The sequence below is a fragment of the Leuciscus leuciscus genome (genome assembly GCF_965113295.1).
Source record: "Leuciscus leuciscus genome assembly, chromosome: 14".
Classification (NCBI taxonomy): Eukaryota; Metazoa; Chordata; class Actinopteri; order Cypriniformes; family Leuciscidae; genus Leuciscus; species Leuciscus leuciscus.
The window spans coordinates 38885761-38892836 of record NC_138738.1 but is presented as its reverse complement, the minus strand read 5'-3'; the positions used below and the strand labels follow the sequence as shown (position 1 = coordinate 38892836).

At 40.1% G+C, this 7076-nt stretch overlaps 1 long non-coding RNA gene across 1 annotated transcript; it reads left to right on the top strand.

Moving 5' to 3' along the window:
- Nucleotides 1-6079: 6079 nt before the first annotated feature.
- LOC309474016 lies at nucleotides 6080-6786 on the top strand. The gene is made up of 2 exons (XR_014197181.1): nucleotides 6080-6154; nucleotides 6640-6786. It is a non-coding gene; the product is annotated as an uncharacterized lncRNA (long non-coding RNA).
- Nucleotides 6787-7076: the final 290 nt, after the last annotated feature.

The window sequence follows — 7076 nt, the reverse complement described above, 5'->3', positions numbered from 1 at the left end:
AGAGGCAGAGAGAGGAACAAGATCCTGACACCGAATCACACAGAAGTGTTCATCGCAGGTTGATTCTGTGCGACCCACTCCATAACCCTCCTGTGAATCATCTATTCTTAATGTGCATGTCAAACCCACTCAATTATTCTAATTCACCATGGCAACAGCATCAATGAATGTCCTTCATAGAATCAAAGTGATACAAAGAATGAAAGTCGCTCATAATGGTCAGAATTTATTTTTCCTTCAATATTATATGCTTAGCTGCATTTGTTTTATATGCATTCAGCAATTCCCCCCTGCTTTTTCCAACCAAATCACACTTGAGAACCAGTTGAGAACCACTGATATATTGTACATTGTCAACACCTTTTGAAACAATTCACATTGACAGCTCTTTAAAGTTATGCACTAAAATACCTGTATACTGTATTTTTTGTTGTTGCTTAATATCAACAAAAGAGAAAATAAAACTGCAAAAAAATCTGATGAATCAGTGCCAAAACCTGCAAATCTTCCCATCCAAATAGACACAAAATCAAATTAGCCACATTTTACCCAAACTATTTGTGTTAGAGAAACTCAGGAACACTTTAAAACTATTTCAGTCACGAGCACACGGATATAACAGTCTCTAAATCCGTTGAGGAACCCGACACATCGTGTGCTGTGTACCATCACACCAGAGATGATGATGTGCAGAAATGCTAATTTTATTCAGTGTAGGCGCCAAGAGCCACTTCTCCCCGTCTCTCATCTCTAACAGTCATAGAGCTCTGTTATGCCTCGAATGCCTCTGAATATGGAGAGACATCAGCATTCAAATCATCCAGAGCGAACACGATGTTCTCAGCGCGTTGCCATACAAGCAAGAACTGTATACACCTGGGAAATAAGACACAATGCAGTTATGGCGTGATGCATTACTCAGGGACAGAATGAGAGTTCCTTATCAGATGAATACGTTTTGGAAAATGTCCTTGACTGTGTTTGGGCAGGTTTTATTATCATTTCTGCAAACATTTCCAGAAAAACCTGCAAATCCTGTCCTCACTGGAAAAAATTTATAATGGCAGGATAAACGGTGTTTTGGATTTTTCAGCGGCTCTGTCTGCGAGTTACATTGTTGCACCAGTAGGTGGCGACAAGTGACCATCTTTATGAGTTATAGAATTAATAAAATTTTGAGTTATAGGTTCAAAAATATTGATTTAGGAGAGAATAAAAAGTGAATGGCTGCATCTGAAACCACATACTTTCTTACTATAGAAGCCGAAAAACAGTACATGACAAAAGAAGTATGTCCGAATTCACAGTACTCATAAAAGAGTAGGCAAAAAGTACCTGGATGACCTACTATTTCCAATGAGATTCTAAAGTGTGCATATGAACTCTCTCAACTGTGTTAAATAACAGATATTTGGAGATAAAAATAATATTCAATATCTATAAAAAAAAAAAAAGTTTAAATAAACACAAAAAACAGAGATGAAAAATTAACATAAGTACGAAATTTACTTTTGCTATGGTTAAATGTTCAGTGATATCTTCCAAAGATTTGGATTTTTTTTCTCTATATAGTGTTGATATGGCAACTAGTAAATACACTAAGTTTCATCATGCTAGCATGTGTGGAAGTATTTAAAACAAGTGTGTTATAACTGGCCCCGCATTAGATTGTGTCCCGCTCACCCCAACCTCGCCATGTGTCAATACTCTGCTAACACAGGGCCAGGCCACATGCATATTAGCATGATAATATCATATGAGCATATGTGAATAGCAATTAAAGAGACCTGTCACCATTTCTCCAGTGTAACAGTTCCACGCTGAGTCCAGAACACAACTGTACATCACAAACGGTTTGCTACAAACTGTGATCATTGCATGTTGACTGGGTATTATACTGTGATTAAACCATGGTCTGAATGAATACTCGATTCTGATTGGCTGCAGGGTGTCCATTAAAAAGTGATTGAGGACACCTAGTAAAGGAGTTCTGGTGAAACTGACTGTTTACCATTCGAAATGAATAAATAAATGCGCTGGCTACATCAGCTGTGAGTAACCATAGCAACAGGCAGTAAACTGAAGGGTTCTACGATCTGAGCGGACTATAAATATCTCCGGTTGCTAAATAAACCGTCAGGCGTAACCAGGGAATTTATTATTGTTATTGTTTGTAAAATCTTTAGATTTCGATTGTAAAACTAATTAAAATATAAACAATTTTTTTTAAAATGTGTTATTTGGCAAGTGACCATGGTATAAGCGGGTTAATGCCCTTCGAGGTGTCCTTCGCTGCACGTCGGACTGTTCACGCCTCGCCGTCATCCATTAATACCTGACAATGGACACCTCGTCGGGCATTAACCCTTACTTAATCAACTGGGGAAGTATGGCAATTTCTATTAGTTAAAGGTGTCTTGTCTTAAAGAAAATTCAGATATTGTATATGCCACATGCTCTGTACCATGAAATGTAAATAAATAAATAAATAAAAACCTAGAAGAGAAATCAAATAAATCAAAGAAAATATAGAACAAGATGGAGCAAAGGAAACCAATTAGCCTGTGTGGCACAGCGACCCCAGGACCAACTCAATTACCCAGACCATTTTGTCCCGAGGCCACCGGAATCTTTCATCATTTGATTCGATAGCGGTGGAAATGCCACCCAACTCATCCATCTCTCAAAAGAAATGAAAGCCTTCATCTATCTCCTTCCTCTTGACTTCTTCCCAGTTTTGTTGTTCACTCATTTTGCCGGCATCGATGCAGACTTTAAAATGTCAGAAGATGCTCTAGAATGAAAATGAGTGAACATCATAAACTCATGTTCACAACTCTGCATGTGAATGTGTGCATGTTTGTGAGGTGGATGAATTGAAGGTCTGAATATTTAGCAGTGTGTCATGATGAGGGAAATTGACTAATATATATTTATTCTACATAAGGGGAGTCTCTCCAAACCACATGACCAGAAGTGACTTGTAGTTCTATCATGACAAATCTCTTTGACTTTTGGACATTCATCTTATTGCATTGGTTTTCATTTCTTGTCCTCAAACAGAGGTTTTTAATGGTTTTTAATGATGGTATTATTTTATACAGAAATAAATGATTTATAATTCAGATGAGAATAAAGTTAGTGTTCATTAAAATTTTAAGGAAAACAAATATATTGTTCTGAAATATAGCAAAATAATTTTAAATTCATTCAGGTAGAATTACCAGACATATCTCAAAGTAAAATTAAATAGTAATAAAACTGAGGTTCTCCTCATTGGAACTAAATCTACTTTATCCAAAACCAACAGTCTTTCTCTCACTATTGATAGTTCCTCCGTTTCACCCTCCCCCCAGGTAAAGAGTCTGGGTGTCATCCTTGACAGCACATTATCTTTTCAATCTCACATCAATAACATTACACGGTCTGCCTACTTCCATCTAAGAAACATTAATCGTCTCCGCCCCTCCCTTACCCCCCACACAGCCTCCATCCTTGTCCACAGTCTCGTCACTTCACGTCTAGACTACTGCAACTCTCTTCTTTTCGGTCTCCCTCACAAATCCCTTCACAAACTTCAACTGGTCCAGAATTCAGCTGCCCGCATAATAACACGAACACCATCCATTCACCACATCACCCCTGTTCTCCAACAGCTTCACTGGCTCCCGGTTCAGTTTCGTATCCATTTCAAAGTCCTTTTATTAACATTCAAAGCCATTCACAACCTGTCCCCCCCATATCTGTCCGATCTCCTCCAGGTTTCAACCACTTCCCGCTCACTCAGGTCATCCTCCTCCATACACCTCTCGGTCCCCCGTGCCCGTCTCACCACTATGGGGAGCAGAGCTTTTAGCCGATCTGCTCCCCGACTCTGGAACGCACTACCACCACAACTCAGAAACATTGATTCGTTCTCTCACTTTAAACTTCAACTTAAAACACATCTGTTTAAAACTGCATATCATATCTAATGTACTGTAACATGCTCTGCCTCTTTTAATTGTTCTTAATATTGTTTTATTCTCTATTCTTCTGTTTTTCTTATTCTGCGCTGTTTTAAATGTATTATGTATTTTTGTACGGTGTCCTTGAGTGCCGAGAAAGGCGCCTTTAAATAAAATGTATTATTATTATTATTATTAAAGTCTTTTTGTCTTTTTATTAATTTAATTACAGTTTTTTTCGATTGCTAAACGACAGTGAGCACAACTGGAGCTACATGTGCAAAACTCTAACTACAGTCTGCACTACCAACAGTCACCTGAGCTAAACAGTTCACATCACCTGCAAAACTCACTCCAAGCAACACAAATCTTAACACACGGCTCAAAACAGGCTCAGTACAGCCAAACACTACACACAACCCTCACTGAGATAACACACACTGTCACTCAGAACACACTGAGAGGAAACACACTACACACAACCCTCACTGAGATAACACACACTGTCACTCAGAACACACTGAGAGGAAACACACTACACACACCCCTCACTGAGATAACACACACTGTCACTCAGAACACACTGAGAGGAAACACACTACACACAACCCTCACTGAGATAACACACACTGTCACTCAGAACACACTGAGAGGAAACACACTACACACAACCCTCACTGAGATAACACACACTGTCACTCAGAACACACTGAGAGGAAACACACTACACACACCCCTCACTGAGATAACACACACTGTCACTCAGAACACACTGAGAGGAAACACACTACACACAACCCTCACTGAGATAACACACACTGTCACTCAGAACACACTGAGAGGAAACACACTACACACAACCCTCACTGAGATAACACACACTGTCACTCAGAACACACTGAGAGGAAACACACTACACACACCCCTCACTGAGATAACACACACTGTCACTCAGAACACACTGAGAGGAAACACACTACACACAACCCTCACTGAGATAACACACACTGTCACTCAGAACACAGATAACACACACTGTCAGAGGAAAAACACTACACACAACCCTCACTGAGATAACACACACTGTCACTCAGAACACACTGAGAGGAAACACACTACACACAACCCTCACTGAGATAACACACACTGTCACTCAGAACACACTGAGAGGAAACACACTACACACAACCCTCACTGAGATAACACACACTGTCACTCAGAACACTACACACAACCCTCACTGAGATAACACACACTGTCACTCAGAACACACTGAGAGGAAACACACTACACACAACCCTCACTGAGATAACACACACTGTCACTCAGAACACAGATAACACACACTGTCACTCAGAACACACTGAGAGGAAAAACACTACACACAACCCTCACTGAGATAACACACACTGTCACTCAGAACACACTGAGAGGAAACACACTACACACAACCCTCACTGAGATAACACACACTGTCACTCAGAACACACTGAGAGGAAACACACTACACACAACCCTCACTGAGATAACACACACTGTCACTCAGAACACAGATAACACACACTGTCAGAGGAAAAACACTACACACAACCCTCACTGAGATAACACACACTGTCACTCAGAACACACTGAGAGGAAACACACTACACACAACCCTCACTGAGATAACACACACTGTCACTCAGAACACACTGAGAGGAAACACACTACACACAACCCTCACTGAGATAACACACACTGTCACTCAGAACACACTGAGAGGAAAAACATTAGCATCAAACACCAATACAGAAAAGACTAACTTTTCATCTTTACAGTTTGAACAATTTCAGTGACTTCATACAAAGTAATATTTTCTTCAAAGAAAAGAGTGACATTCTTTCACATGATTTATTTAAATTTTTAGAACATAACAATTCTTTAAGGTAAATGAAATTAGCAGTTTGCTTCAATAGTCTGTAGTAATTTACGGAATTACAGTAATGAGAAAAAAAAGGTAGAAACTAAAAGTACATACTGTAATTCGAACAAATAATTGAGGGGCTAATCCTGCCTCTATCTAGCATCAGGACACACTCATCAGTGTTTGAAAGGCACAAGGCTGAAATATATTCTGTTTTGAATATGTGGTTCACAGTTTTGACAGCAGTGTGTTAGAATTTGAACAAAGTGCTGTAAATCCAGTGTTGTGCAGGTTGTGGTTAAAGGTGAACTAAGTAACTTTTTTTACCTTAATTGAACAGCTTCGGAGTCATTGGAATGGTTATATTACTTATTTCGGGTTGAATGGTGGTCGTTTCGCACCCCCCTGGTGCCCGTGAGCGGAAAATACGCACTTGCAACTTTGAGCCGGCGGGGCGCCGGCCGCTGCGTCAGGAAGTCTCGCGTGATATCAGGTCTCGCGATGTAAACAATTGCTTTACGGCCAAAAGAAATCTGCTAAAATGCTGTCATTATTGCGCTCCCTCACGCTGTCCGAACCCGAATGAAGAAGACGTTTTAAAGAATGTCCCATCTGCTTTGATGTCGCGGATCTAAAGCCTCTGGTGTCTGAGAATCACCAACGAGTTTTTACAACAGTGTTGTCAAATATCTATTCCGAAGCTGTGGGGGGAGCTCTAGAGAGAAACCTGCGAGCAAAAAGTGAGAATACAGCGAAGAAATCCCGAAGCTACTGAGTGCTGCTTTAAAGTCATGGGATAAGTGTGTAGAGTTTTGAAAACTGTGTTCAAGCAATGAAAAACGAACTAGAGTTTGGTCCACATGAACTGCTGCTGTGCAGACTGTAGTTAGAGTTTTACACATGTGACTCCAGTTGTGCCCACTGTCGTTTAGCAATTGAACAAAACTGTAATAAACTAATTATATAACAATATTGTCAATGCACTACAAATAATGTACCGAACTCGTACCAAACCGTGATGTCTGAACCGAGGTATGAACTGAACCGTGACTTCTGTGTACCGTTCCACCCCTAATACGCTTAGCTACCAGCGGCGCTAACTGGTAGATTAGACTCTTACCGTATCCGGTCGGCAAAACAGCTAAAACATCCTTCTTGCAAAGGAACGATTCGAGCGGTGTTCATCTATAGGCATCTTGCAATGTTTACTAATGACTTCGACGTCT